The following is a 16,007-nucleotide window of genomic DNA, read 5'->3' as shown; positions in this document are numbered from 1 at the left end:
TCTCCGAGAGCCGTCTGGCCTATCCTTGGGGGCCAAGCCACCTCACCGCCCACCAGGCGGGATCCCAGCTGTCTTTCCAGCCATAGCCAACAGGGCTGGAAAGGTGCTCCTCTTTTCGATCTCGGCGCGACCAGGGCTGGTCGCTCCCTTCATCTGCTCCTCCACCTCGATCTCCAGGATATAGGGCGCGCGTCATGGGCACATCCTGCCACAGGCCGCAACCCAGCACGCCAGCAAGTCTTATGTCAGCAGCTTCCGCCTCGTTGTTCCTGCTCCAGATTCAAGCATCTATCAATGCCCAGGCATTTCAGCACCTCGAGAAGGGCCAGGAGGTAAAAATTAGTAGATAGGGAAGCAGGATTGTGGAGGATCAGTTAATGGGCTCATGGAGTTGCTCTAGTGCGTGGCCATCTTTGGGCCAGGCTAGCTCTGCCCCCTTATGGACGCTAGTTTATACCTTAAACTTTAATAATTCAGAACCCTGGTTCTACTGATTGGAGTTTTGTCGTTTTGGTGTCAAATAATTTATTAAAATGTACTCTGTATTTCTAAATTGTTGTGGGATTTTTCTTATGTTTAGTTTTCAAACTACTAATGATTGTGTGCTGCATAAATACTTACATTACCTTCAGTTAAGCGTGACTGCTTTTGTGCCAAGCTAACAGAGGGTTAAGCGCAGGTTAATTTAGTGACTTTTGCGGCCCACCCTGACAGGAATTGTGACTGTTGCCTGAGCAGGATTAACACCCCGCTCAAACAACAAGCCAATTTCTCACACCTGTTAGCGCCAGGACAGCTGGGTGAGGACAGGGCACGGGCTTAATGTCAATACAGATAGCGTGGCGCAGTCTGATATTATGTAACACAAGGGAAGGTTTGCCCACCACTTCTTGAGAGTACAGGAGCATGCACCTGTCTGATCCAGGCACTTGAAGTGAACTATTGACTCAGTGATGACTTGTATTTGTAGTTGTGTTCATTTGTCCCTCAGTTGTAGTACTGTGATGATCCAATGGAAAGGAGACAATGTAGCGTTAGAATATGACCTACATTTCATGTCTGCAGAACTACGAATGCCTCTCTAAATCATGCTTTTTACAGAGTGTTTCCATGTGGCAGATAATGTTTAGATCCTCAATGAACATACACATGCCTGAGTTACCTTGGCTGAGTTACAGAAGTTGAAGCTGTCATTTTTGGTCCTAAAAAAAATTGCATACAACTGTGCAAAGTATCCCTTGGGGTCATAAACAGCTTGCACGATGATGAAGGGCCAGTGGTTAATTCCGATACAAATGTGCATTCTACTGGTGTAACTGTAGAGTAAGAAGTGTAAAGTCTACAGCATCGGGCACATATGGGAAATGTGACACAGAATAAAACTGCTGAATGCCTGTCATTCAGGCCCCTGTAGCATGGTGATGTTCTGCTGCTAATAGCACTGCAGCATGCCGTTGTTTATGTGAGTGCCATCTCCAATGCCCTAGTCCTGTCTACAATTAGTGCAGTAAAATGATATCTTCCCACCACATCTTTGTGCATCATGCCTAAGAAACAGCTCATGATGGTCAACCCTATGGCAACCCCATGGCAACAAGTCATGGTCCTGGAGTACGTGTTAGAGGCTGCTTTCGTATGTGCTGCAGGAATGTGTGCTGGGTCATGTGGATTTATGCTACAGGTGTGAGGAGGCTTTGTCTCTGGTGTTCAGCATCAGACATCATTAACGAGCCACCCTGCACGGTTCAGTGACTAAATATCGAGGGACAAAATATCGACTATACAAAAAATCGACACTAAAATATCGAGGGACAGAATATCGACTCCCTATCTACAAACAGGTAAGTACTAAAATATCGATTCCAAAATATAGACTGTCAAAATATAGTTAGCCAAAATATCGATTTTTTTAAATGTATTAAAAATGATGTAAAATTAATTAAATATTAAAAAAAATTACATAAAACATACATAATATAATATAAAATAGCTTAAAATGTAAACATAATATAAATAATTTAAAAAATGAGATTTTGTTGGATACTGAGAGCGCAAAAATTACTATTCCCACTCCAGTGAGTGCAACAGTAGAGAAAACGTTGGATAGCGTAAGGGTAAAAATTACTATTCCAACTCCAAACAGTGCAACAGTAGGGAAAGCGTTGGATAGCGTAGAGGTAAAAATTACTATTCCCACTCCAGAGAGTGCAACAGTAGGGAAAGCGTTGGATAGCGGGAGGGTAACAATTACTGTTCCCACTCCAGAGAGTGCAACACTAGGGAAAGCGTTGGATAGCGCAGGGATCAAAATTACTATTCCCACTCCAGTGAGTGCAAGAGTAGGGAAAGTGTTGGATAGCATAGGGGTAAAAATTACTATTCCCACTCCAGTGAGTGCAACAGTAGGGAAAACGTTGGATAGCGTAAGGGTAAAAATTACTATTCCAACTCCAAACAGTGCAACAGTAGGGAAAGCGTTGGATAGCTTAGAGGTAAAAATTACTATTCCCACTCCAGAGAGTGCAACAGTAGGGAAAGCGTTGGATAGCGGGAGGGTAACAATTACTGTTCCCACTCCAGAGAGTGCAACACTAGGGAAAGCGTTGGATAGCGCAGGGGTCAAAATTACTATTCCCACTCCAGTGAGTGCAACAGTAGGGAAAGTGTTGGATAGCATAGGGGTAAAAATTACTATTCCCACTCCAGTGAGTGCAACAGTAGGGAAAACGTTGGATAGCGTAAGGGTAAAAATTACTATTCCAACTCCAAACAGTGCAACAGTAGGGAAAGCGTTGGATAGCTTAGAGGTAAAAATTACTATTCCCACTCCAGAGAGTGCAACAGTAGGGAAAGCGTTGGATAGCGGGAGGGTAACAATTACTGTTCCCACTCCAGAGAGTGCAACACTAGGGAAAGCGTTGGATAGCGCAGGGGTCAAAATTACTATTCCCACTCCAGTGAGTGCAACAGTAGGGAAAAAGTTGGATAGCGGGAGGGTAACAATTACTATTCCCACTCCAGTGAGTGCAACACTAGGGAAAGCGTTGGATAGCGGGAGGGTAACAATTACTATTCCCACTCCAGAGAGTGCAACAGTAGGGAAAGCGTTGGATAGCGGGAGGGTAACAATTACTATTCCCACTCCAGAGAGTGCAACACTAGGGAAAGCGTTGGATAGCGCAGGGGTAAAAATTACTATTCCCACTCCAGTGAGTGCAACAGTAGGGAAAGAGTTGGATAGCGGGAGGGTAACAATTACTATTCCCACTCCAGTGAGTGCAACACTAGGGAAAGCGTTGGATAGCGGGAGGGTAACAATTACTATTCCCACTCCAGAGAGTGCAACACTAGGGAAGGCGTTGGATAGCGGGAGGGTAACAATTACTATTCCCACTCCAGAGAGTGCAACACTAGGGAAGGCGTTGGATAGCGGGAGGGTAACAATTACTATTCCCACTCCAGAGAGTGCAACAGTAGGGAAAGTGTTGGATAGCGGGAGGGTAACAATTACTATTCCCACTCCAGACAGTGCAACAGTAGGGAAAGCATTGGATAGCGTAGGGGTAAAAAATACTATTCCCACTCCAGTGAGTGCAACAGTAGAGAAAGAGTTGGATAGCGGAGGGTAAAAAATACTATTCCCACTCCTGAGAGTGCAAAAGTAGTGAAAGTAATGATTTTAATTTAAAATAAGATTACATTAATTATCAATACCGATAAAAAGTTAATTAAAAATAATTACCAATTAATAACAATTAATTACCATTAAAAAATATTAATTATAAATTGATAAAAATGTATTACCAATTAATAATAATTAATGACCAATTACAAATTAATTATCAATTATCAATACACATAAATAAAAACATTAATATTTACTTTATTACAATTAATTTACTTCCCACCCAATTCCCCTATAAACCCACAACCCACTCCCAATAATAAAAAATACAATTAACATTATTATCAATTAATCAATTAATAAAAATAATTTTGCTAATAATAAAAATTATTTAGCAATTCATACAAATTATTTAACCATTAATACAAATTAATTACCAATTATTAATTAATTATCAATTAATTATCAATACACATAAATAAAAAATTAATTATTTACTTTATTACAATTAATTTACTTCCCACCCAATTCCCCTACAAACCCACAACCCGCTCCTAATAATAACAAATACAATTAACATCATTATCAATTAATCAATTAATATAAATTAATTACCAATTAATACAAATTAATTACCAATTAATAATTAATTGTCAATTAATTAATTAACAAAACATATAAATATAATTAACATTTAATTAACCATAATTAAATTACTTCCCACCCTATTCCCCTATAAACCCACAACCCGCTACGGAATTAAATTACGCAATAATTAAATTACATAACATTCATTTGTTGAAATAAATTAAACATACATTACAAAAATAATACATCATTTTAACACATATACTACCATACATAACACAATTTTTTTTTCCGATATTATGGTAATCTATATTTTAAAATTCGATATTATGGTATTCTATATTTTTATGGTCTATATTTTGGAAATCGATATTTTGTACCCCAATTTCGATATTCTGACCTATCTATATTTTGTAGAGTCGATATTCTGTCCACTCTATATTTTAACCTCGATATTATGGGCAGTCGATATTTTGGAATCGATATTTTGGGTGTTTACCACCCCGCACACTGTCACATTTAGGCAGTGGTCGAAGTGGGGGAAAAAAAGTAGGGGAACTGTGGGCGGAGAATCAGAGGGCGGGAATAACCCAAGGATTGGCTCAGTGGGCGGAGCCAGAGGTGTGGCCAGAATGCGCAAATATCCCAATTTTTAGTATTTGTTTGGCATTTCACTGCCCAGTTTAATCAACCAATGGATACACATGATTATATAAGGTTATAATGAGTTATTGACAGTAAAACACATTCACAAAGTGGGATATGCTTCTAATCCCAGACTGTGCCAAATACGATAAAATGAGGAAGCCCAAGCCATTTGTTGCCGAGCCATGGAGTTTGTCATCAGCACTTCTCCCTTTTTCCACAACAGCAGTTCAAAAATGAATGGCAGAATATCCTAGTTTGCAAATGTTTTCTATATAACTATGGCTCTGCCATATTTGCCTCATAATGCAAGATCTGCTGCATGATCTGATCATTTAAACTAATAAATTGTTTATAGCTCAAATGTATCAAAAGTTCATAAAAAATGTGAATTGTTTTCCTGTGAGTGGATGGCTTATTGCAAAGGTTGACTGATCATCTTTCTCACTGTTGCATTTGTATGTTACACTGGTGCTAATAAGGCAAAATCTTTCCAAAGACTGTTAGCATATGTACACGTCAAAATAATAAAATATCAGAAAATATACTGCATTACGCTGCAGCCTTTTTTTAAATCCATAATTTAGTCAACACTGTGGCATACATTTTGTCCTCTTTTGCTGCATATTTAATTCCAGTGGCCCCACAGCAAGCAGCACATGTTAAAAGTGCTTGTGAATGAAGCAGAGAGACTGTGAAGTTTGCGAACTTAGTTTGGTGTGCGTGCAAATCCTGCATTGCCGATCCCTGGTGAGTTGCAGCTACTACTGCTGAAACAAGGCCAATGGGTGAGGCAGACTGGCCTCAAGGGCAGGGACGGCCTTAGCACTGGTGGTGCCCTGTGCATTAATGTTTGTTATTGCCCCCCAATGGCCACCTCTGCCATGGATTCCCTCACTACCACCCTTTAACAGTGCACCTCAAGTCTCCATAACCACACTCTCTCTCAGATGCATTTAATTTGATTTACAGCGCCACTCATACCAGTGTAGGGTGTCAGAGCACTTTACATCACACACATTACTCAGAGACAATCAATATGTGTGTAAATCACTGTATAGAAAATGTTACATAAGACTAAGGACTACAAGGTGTAGGAGTCACATGACAACCATACTACTAGGCGGTATAGTTTAATAGTGATTGGTCTGGAGAAACATAAACTCAGAATTTTAAAACGTAATACCATGGTTGGGGGTTCTCTTTAATAATCAGAATTGATTTCTGTCCAAAAGAACACTTTTTGCAACATTAGGATAATCAAAGACTGGGGGGGAAAACATAACGCTCTAATTTATACCTTGCAGGTTGTATGCAGCTCTTAGATGAAAGTTAATAGCTCACTGTTGTAAGTTAGGATTTTAACTTATAAACTGCAAGTAACAAAGGATCTCTCTGACAAAAGCAGTAGCCCACTGACCTACATTATGTGCATGTTGTGATCTGTGTAGGAGGGTGGAATCTGACAACATGGTTGACCCCACTTTTTTCCTGGTGTTTTGCTGGTTTTCGACTTAGTCTGCCTGAGATCCTGCTATTCAGGACCCCAGCCTATCTGTTTTCTCCCTTAAATTGATTACAAGTACTATAGGTACACTCCAGATTGGATTCTGGGGTACCCTTATAAGTCCCTAGTATATGGTATACTATCTACCAAGGGCATAGGTACCCCAGAGGCCTACCAGGGGCTGCAGCATGTATTGTGTCACCCCTGGGAAGCCTTACAAAATGACACCACAGGTCTGCTACTGCAGCCTGGGTAAGGTGGTGCATGCACCCCTTACTGAGATATAGGTTCACTATATCTCTCCATATCACTACACATATAAACCTATCATTCACCCCTATGGCAGGCCTTACCAATCCTGAAGGCAGGGTGCTGGGTTTTATGTGAGAGGGTTCCCATGCATGAGCAGAGCCCCTCAGCAGCCTTCAGAACCTTTATTCTGGGGTTGTTTGTAATGCTGCCAAACCATACACTCTTAAGTGCATTATAACCAAACGGTAAATGCTAACTTTGGAATGGCTACACGAAAACATGTTGTATTTGGTGTCAAACACTTTGGAATCATACCCCCACACCAGTAACTGGTGTGGGAGTATGATCCCACCCTTCTAGAGGGAGAGACATGACAGCACCGGTATACCCGGTACCAGCTAACAGAGCCCTGGCATCACAAATGGATGCTGCCAGCCACAGACACGAGTCTGCCCTCCTGTTGCTGGACGAAACTCCGGCAGGGGAGGCCTGGACAATAGGTTTCCTGTCACAGGGAGGTGTCACCACCTCCCAGAAAGGCTTTAGTGTATTGGGGCTGGGTGGGTGCACTCCAAGAGTGCTTTGAAGTTCAGCACTGGGGGCACATTTGGTGTCCCTGTACATAGTCCAGCTCAAACCGGTTGCAGGGGTTACCAGCCCCTGCTCTGGCGCGAAACTGGACAAAGGAAATGGGTGTAGCCACCCCTCTTTCCTGACCCTCCCATAGGTGGGTCCCTAGAGTTTGTCCTACCCCTTCCTTGGGTATAAGAAAGGAACCCCTGGCTACAGGACTTTAGATTACACCTGGACGAAACTCTGATACTGAATCCTGGAACTACAACGATCTACATTGAACTAGATAAGTAAAGAATCTCCCTTGGAGTAAAGGAGTTACTCCCCTGCAAGGCAGGCACCAAAGACAGATCTGCCCGGTTTGCAGCTCCGAAACTCCCGCCAGACTCCGAAGAATTTTGCAACACAGGAGGTGGGTTTCCGTGGTCTTAGAGGTCGAACAGTGCCCACAGCAAGTCTGAGGCCGGTATCCCTCGTGGCGACTGTGCAAACCGAACCCCTGGACACCACGTCACTTTGCAGAAGCATCAGCTTTCCAACAACTCCTGCAGCTAAGCTTTGGATTACTTATAGCCCTGACCCCGAGCAGCATTTGCACTGAAGATTGCCCGCTTACACTCCATGAGTGTTCCGTGAGCTGGCCCTTTGTGTTTTCTCTCAAGGTCCCTTCGCGATCCCTAGTCCGTCGACTGGTGGGTCCGTGTGAAGGCAACTTTACCTCTAATTAGGCTTACCTGATTGCTCCAGACGTGTCCTGACTCTCCATTGCTTGGGGAGTCCCCAGGACCTTGCTGGTCCGCACCAAAGCATCTTTTCTCTTCCTGCTTTGGTTGCTGTTGCCAAGGCTTGTTGTGTTCAATACGAGGACCGACACCCCAGCATTCGACATCCTTTGTGGGACTGCTCAAATCCAGCTTCTGGTTGTTGTCAACGCCTCCTGGTCCTCGTGGCTGCAGAGTCAAGCTTCGCCTCTTCGCACTTGAATCACCCAACATCGGTGGGCATACGTCGATCGTGCTCCTGGTCACTGGCAAGTGACCCAGACTCTGTACCCTCTGCTTTCAGGTTCTTCTGATCTTCGATCCAGGCTTGGATCACACCGGACACTTTTCTCCTTCCCGGCAGCAGCACTTTGCAGTAGATCGCCATTGAAATCAATGACGATCCCCGACACCATTTGACACCTATGCACCCGGCTTCCCTGGGTGAGGTAACTCAAGTACTCCGATGCTCCCGTGGGTGGTTCGTTGGGGTCCCAGCGATTCTACATGCTTTAGGCACTGTGTCTAGTCAAGTCGTGGTTCTTATACCACTTTCTTAATATATGGTTTGTTCTGCTCCTAGGGCCCATTGTATATTGTGCGATTTCTGGATGCAGAACAGCCGCCTGAAACTTAACTCAGAGAAGACGGAGGCCTTCATCCTCGGCTCCACCCCCTCCGCCTGGGATGACTCCTGGTGGCCAACCGCCCTGGGAGCTGCACCCACACCCACCAACCACGTACGCAACCTGGGGTTCATCCTGGACTCATCGCTCTCAATGACCCAGAAAGTCAACGCCGTCTCCTCCTTCTGCTTCAACACCCTTTGCATGCTACGCAAGATCTACAGATTGATCCCCACAGGCACCAGAAGGAAAGTCACACAGGCCCTCGTCAGCAGCAGGCTGGACTACAGCAACGCCATCTACACAGGAACCACTGCCAAACTCCAGAAAAGACTCCAACGCATACAGAACACCTCAGCACGCCTCATCCTCGACATACCCCGCCACACCCACATCACCGCCCACCTGAAAGACCTGCACTGGCTCCCAGTCAACAAGAGGATCACCTTCAAGCTCCTCACCCACGCTCACAAAGCACTCCATAGCGCGGGACCAGTATACCTCAACAAACCTCTTACTTTCTACATCCCGAACCGCCAGCTTCGCTCCACCGACCTCGCCCTCGTCACCATCCCACGCATCCACAGGACCACCACCGGCAGAAGATCCTTCTCCTACCTCGCCGCCAAGACATGGAACACCCTACCCACACAGCTGCGACAGACCCAGGACCTGCTGACCTTCAGGAGACTGAAGTGGAACAACCATACGCATATGATACGCTCATCACAAGAAGTTGACACCTTAATTGCAAAAATTCAGCAGGACAAACAGGGAGGTCTGTGAGGCCCGTGAGGTGCCTCAGTTAAGTCAAGCTGCTAAGTTAATCAAATAGGTAGCCCGGAGAGGAAATTAGCCCGAATAGGCATTCGCCTTTTGGAAGGTAGGGTTCCTCAGGGAGTAAGGAAGGTAGGGGGTCACGAAGGGTGGAAGGGGAGGGTGGTGGGAGGTGGTGGGAAGAGGGGAGCACCGGGTGGCAGGAAAAACAGGAAAAAGGAAAAAAAGGAAAAATCCTCAATTCACCGATTATTTAGAATAAATTGTAAGTGCTGTCTGTTAAGTAATGAATCAACTTCGGAATGATAAAAGAAAAGGGAGGTAGTAAGATTCAAGTTATTTCATGGAATATAAATGGTTTAAGATGTCCGAGGAGGCAAAGATTGATTTTTAAGTATTTAGAGATGCTACCAGTCCAGGTCTGTTTACTGCAGGAAACTCATCTCAATCAAGAAGAATCTAAGAGTATTTTCTCCAAACTCCCATGGATACAATCTTTCTGCCACTCCCAACAATCAGTGAACTGCCGCGGGGTCGCAATCTTGGTTAAGAGGGGAATGTCCTGTGAAATAAAATCAGTCTTAACAGATCAAACAGGAAGATGGATTATAGCCCAGTTGGACTTCGGAGGGGAAAAATTGACTTGTTCTTCTTTTTATGGTCCCAATGTGGATGATTCCTCTTTCCTCGTCAGACTACAGGATAATCTTATTTCAGTACCCCACCCCCCTGATCGTGGGAGGTGACTTTAATGTGCTGTTGGACCCGGTTAAGGACAGGTCTAATCAGAGTCATACTATCCGCTCTCCAAGGGTCATGAAAAACCTCCTATTAAATATCAATATGGTGGATGTTTGGAGATCCAAGATGGGTAGTGTTCAGGGTTTCACCTTTTATAGTAAAAAGTATCGTCATTCGGCCAGGATAGATTATGTACTGATAAATAAGGAGGCTCTGGACAGGATCCTTAATATCTCCATCCTTCCGAGTCATCTTTCAGACCACGCACCCTTACTTCTGCAATATTCCATGAGTAACACATGCCCGCAATCAAGGTGGACCCTGAATAGAGTATTTCTCTCAGATCCAGGGATCATCCAGGCAGCTAAAGAGGCTACAACTGAATTTTTTGTTTTTAATATCGATTCTGCCCCAATTGACCAGGTTTGGGAGGCATATAAAACTAATCTGAGAGGGGTGCTGGGTAGTCAAATTGGAATTAAAAATAAAAAAAAGATCCGGGAATTACAGTCATTAGAGCTAAGAATATCTGCCCTTGAAAAAGAAAGGAATTGAATTAACCCTGAGAGGACTAGGGATATGGATAAGTTAGAGAAAGAACTTGAGGATGCTCGACAGAATCTCAGGATTTTTTTAGACGAGAAATGTAAGGCCCAGTGGCGTGTACGCAATATGGAGAATTTTGAATATGGGGAAAGAGCCGGAGCACTACTGGCCTGGAAAGCTAGATTAGATCGGGCAAAAAACGATATAAATGAACTCATTATAGACAGTAGTGGTACTAAATCCAGCATACAAGTAGAAATGCAGGAATGCCTTCGGTCGCTTTTCTCAAAGTTGTACAGCGAAGACATTACTCCCTCCACTGAATCAATCAGCTCATGGTTAAAGGATAAGTCCTTACCTATGTTAACAGAAGTCGCCAAAGGTCGGTTAGAAGCACCTATCTCTATTGAGGAGATAAGAGCTCAAATCAAGAGGGCAAAAAATAAGAAAGCGGCAGGTCTTGATTCTCTCCCTAATGAGGTCTATAAATTGTTAGTAGAAGAACTCCTGCCAATTCTCCATACACTTTTTAATGCAGTTTACAGTACCTCCGGGGAGGTCCCTAGATCATGGAAAGAAGCCATAATAGTTTTAATATTGAAACCAGGAAAGAATCCTCTGGCGGCAGATTCTTATCGTCCAATCACTCTGCTAAATGCGGATTATAAAATCTTTGTGGGCATTTTAGCAGAGAGATTGGCAAAACTGGCACCAAATCTAATAAATGTAGATCAGAAGGGTTTTATGGTCGGGAGATCTATCCAGGAACAAACCCAAATCCTGATTGGGAATATTGACTTGGCAGAGATCAGAGGTGACCCCTTGGCGGTAGTGGCCTTAGATGCCGCTAAGGCCTTTGATCGAGTATGTTGGAGCTTCCTATGGGGAGCGTTAGAGACAGCAGGTATAGGCCCGATATTTATTCAGACCCTAAAAAATTGTTATGCTGGGGCATCGGCGAAAATTCTACTAAATGGTTCTCTGATCCCCAGCTTTGAAATAAGGAGAGGAACAAGGCAGGGATGTCCTTTGTCCCCTCCCTTGTTTAATATATATATTGAACCTTTGGCGCAAATGATTAGGCTGGATAAAGATATAAGTCCATTTGTATCACAGGACTATGATAGTAAAATTGCACTTTACGCCGATGATATTATTATCTACACCAGTGACCCCAATATAGCGATTCCCCGGATTGAGATATTGTTGCAAGAGTTCGGTGCATTGTCAGGATACCTAGCAAATCCGGATAAAACAGAAATTATGTGTTGGAACACTACATATAGCTTAGGTTCTGAGAGTGGGGAGTTTAAATATCTCGGAATAAAAATAGTGAAAGACCTGAAGAAAATACCTCTCCTAAATATAGCCAAAATAGAAAAGGACATAGATTATCTCTTTGCTAGGTGGAAGAACCTTCCTATGACGATATATGGAAGAGTAAACCTAGTAAAGATGTCAGTTCTTCCAAAATTGACATATCTCTTCAATACGATCCCCCTCACTTTTCCACCAAAAATTATTAGTAAAATTCAGGGCAAAATAGGAAGTTTCATATGGGCGCAGAAGAGTGCAAGACTTTCGTGGAAAAAACTAAGAAGAAAGCTTCTGAAGGGCGGCCTGGCCCTACCAGATATTAATTGGTATCTAATCGCATTCCAGTTCAAGGGCACTAGGATGCTATTAACAACTCTGGTAGAATCTAGATGGGGCAGGCTGTTGGGGGAAATGATTTCAGCAGAGGGGGATACTGGACAAAGTGGGTTTCTGTATAAATTCGGGGCCCCCAGATTCTTTAAACCTCAAAGTTCTAAAAACTGCTTTATTAAACTGGTATAAAATAAGGCGAACTCTGGGTTAGGCTATTACTCCCACTTTGCCCCAATTTGGGATTCACCAGGGACCCCAGAGTGTCTGAAGGACGGCCTTGCTATCCCTATAAGAAAGGCGGGTTTGGGGAAATGGTCCGACCTGGTAGACTCAGAGGGGGTACTCCCATGGGAGCTGTTAGAGGCCAAGATTGGCTCCACCCTTTCGAGGTTCAAATACCTTCAGTTAAGATCATGGCATGAGGCAGAAGTGAGTGAAATCAAAGGGAATTGGGACATGGAGCATCTATTTCAAGATCCTCACGTAAGGAAAAAAGAAATATCTCAATGGTATACAAATCTGCTCGAGGCGGAGGATAGAGAGATCCCGCCTCGAGCATCGGTGTGGAGCCCTCTCCCTCAAGTCCACCCCATCGAAGCACGTTATGAATCTTCCTTTAAGTTACTCTATAGATATATAAGGCCTGCTAGGCTGAAAAAAAAAAATTTCTTTGTGCTGAATAGGCTTTATTATACTCCCGCCAGAATTGCTAGGTTTGCCCCGGTCCCGACTCCACATTGCCCCAGATGTAAATTTGACAAAGCGGATGATATACATATGTTTTTTGAATGTATAGAATTGTGTTCATTTTGGAGGAATGTGGGGGTTATTTTGACTCTTATTTTTGATATAGAATTGGAAGTTGATGTCAACCTTGTATTCTTTGGTTCAAACGACTCTATAAAGGAAGCACTGTCCCAATTAGAAAAGGGATTACTATTATATCTAATTATTTTGGCTAGGAGAGAGATATGTCTAAGGTGGAAGGATCCGACTCCTCCCAATAGAGAAGACTGGGTAAAAGCCGCGCTGAATATGGCATGTTTGAATCAGGAAGACAAGACAGAAGTAGACGGCAACATCTGGTCCCCCCTATTAGTGTGGGGAGGGCGTTTGCAACTGATTAATCGCTAGTGCCATGAAGGCTGAATCCTGGTCCAATGATTACACCTATCCTCAACAGCGTGGGGAAGCCCAAGGGGGCAGCGACTAAGGCAGTGAGTCGAAGGGCGCCCAGTTTCTTAATTCTCGGCTTGTAAAATCTGCCTAGGTTTAAAGGTGAGATGAGCACAAAAAAAAAAAATCTCTTACTTTCTACATCCCGAACCGCCAGCTTTGCTCCACCGACCTCGCCCTCGTCACCATCCCACGCATCCACAGGACCACCACCGGCAGAAGATCCTTCTCCTACCTCGCCGCCAAGACATGGAACACCCTACCCACACAGCTGCGACAGACCCAGGACCTGCTGACCTTCAGGAGACTTCTCAAAACCTGGCTGTTCGAGCGGTAGCTGCACCCCCACCCCCCTCAGCGCCTTGATACCCGCACGGGTGATTAGTGCGCTCTACAAATGACTGATTGATTGATTGATGTCAAAAGTCTAGCCCTGCTATTTATTTTTGGTGAAGCTCCTGCTACAGTCTTACTATTTGCAGCATCGTGACACTTGTTCTGTGCATATAGCATACTCTCAGTATGATCTCGTTAACGCTTACTTTACAGAATCCAATAAAAACATTTCCCTCGAACAACCCAAGCCTACGCTATGCCACTCCCAACTAAGCATAGTCGACCATTCACCCCCACCCCATTGGAGCAACAAACATGCCCGAAGGGCGACAAAAACAACAAACATCAAAACACAGTATGAGTAACACGTGGGGTCAGATGTTGCTGGCAATTCGCCATGCTCATTGTTGGCGAAGCCCATTTCCTAACACATTAGATGTGTTTCCCTCATCGAAATTGCAATAGCAGGGGGAGTAAATAAATAAAAATAGGGGCTTTACCGTTGGTGAGTATCTTCAGCTTTGCTGGATACATCATATTATATTCTAGATTAAGGTCACAAAGCTTACGTTTCACGGGCAGGAATTGGCATCTAGCTTCCTGTACCTGCTGTGTTGAATCTGGATAGAGAGAAATGTCCATGCTTTCATATCTGATGGATTGCAGTTCCTTGGCCTTCGGTAGGGCCGCGTCTCTATCCCTATTGTTGAGTATCCTCACAATGATGGGGCACGGGGGCCCCACGTACCGGCCTGGGGGCCAAGGAGTGATGTGCCCGCTCCAGAATAAAGATATTAGAGAAAGTGTTCCTACCTAGCAATGTCACCAGCAATTGCTCTACGTAGAGTTCCATATTTGGAATGTTTGTGGTCTATGCAATACCAACTTTGCGGATGTTGTTTCTTCTGGAGCACGATTCCAAATCTTCCGCTTTAGCCTGTACATTAAGCAGAATTTTGTGCATTTTCGTGACCATGTTTGAATTGGTATTGAGCATGTCTACCGGTCCTTTGTCGGATTAACTATATAGTATTCAATAGGCAAAACAGAGCCAATTATGCAATACCTACGATGTAATTTTAAGACAAACAGGCACGCTGTGGATCACTCCCAATATTCTGTTCATTACGTTGTAAGGCCAAACTCCACAAAAGCTCCCTCCACCCCCACAGCCGGCCAGGCAGGTATATTCTTAATCATCTGAGATTCAGAGCTGGAGCCAGGGCCACAGGGGGAGGGCAAGGGGACACCTCGGCTGGTCTGTCAACTTGCTTGCGCACACCAGGACCCCACTCTGCACACCACCGAGGGCCCCAAAAGGCCAGCTTCTGTATCACTGTAGGCCTCTCCTAACGTCGATACTGATGGAGGTCCACTCATTGCGGGGAGACCCCGGTGAGCCAGACATGTTTTAGAGTGTCCCATGGTGGGCGGGCGATCACGCGCTGCAGGGCCCGCCTTACACAGCGCCTTGGGGGAGTGAACTAAGGCCCAACGAAGTCTCCAGGTGGCCCCGGCCTGGCATCTGCCCGGGGACCGTGCTGCAAACTAGTGGCAGGGCTGATTGAAGGGGCACCTAAGTCTCCGAGTCGCTGCCGCATAAATGACTTCCGCTCAGCGGCCCCTCACCTCAAATGCCCTCAAGCAAGGCTTTCTCGGAGAGCCGTCTGGCCTATCCTTGGGGGCCAAGCCACCTCACCGCCCACCAGGCGGGATCCCAGCTGTCTTTCCAGCCATAGCCAACAGGGCTGCAAAGGTGCTCCTCTTTTCGATCTCGGCGCGACCAGGGCTGGTCGCTCCCTTCATCTGCTCCTCCACCTTGATCTCCGGGATATAGGGCGCGCGTCATGGGCACATCCTGCCACAGGCCGCAACCCAGCACGCCAGCAAGTCTTATGTCAGCAGCTTCCGCCTCGTTGTTCCTGCTCCAGATTCAAGCATCTATCAATGCCCAGGCATTTCAGCACCTCGAGAAGGGCCAGGAGGTAAAAATTAGTAGATAGGGAAGCAGGATTGTGGAGGATCAGTTAATGGGCTCATGGAGTTGCTCTAGTGCGTGGCCATCTTTGGGCCAGGCTAGCTCTGCCCCCTTATGGACGCTAGTTTATACCTTAAACTTTAATAATTCAGAACCCTGGTTCTACTGATTGGAGTTTTGTCGTTTTGGTGTCAAATAATTTATTAAAATGTACTCTGTATTTCTA

Source organism: Triturus cristatus, chromosome 2_2, assembly GCF_964204655.1.
Source record: "Triturus cristatus chromosome 2_2, aTriCri1.1, whole genome shotgun sequence".
NCBI lineage: Eukaryota > Metazoa > Chordata > Amphibia > Caudata > Salamandridae > Triturus > Triturus cristatus.
Note: the sequence above shows the minus strand (reverse complement) of the source record.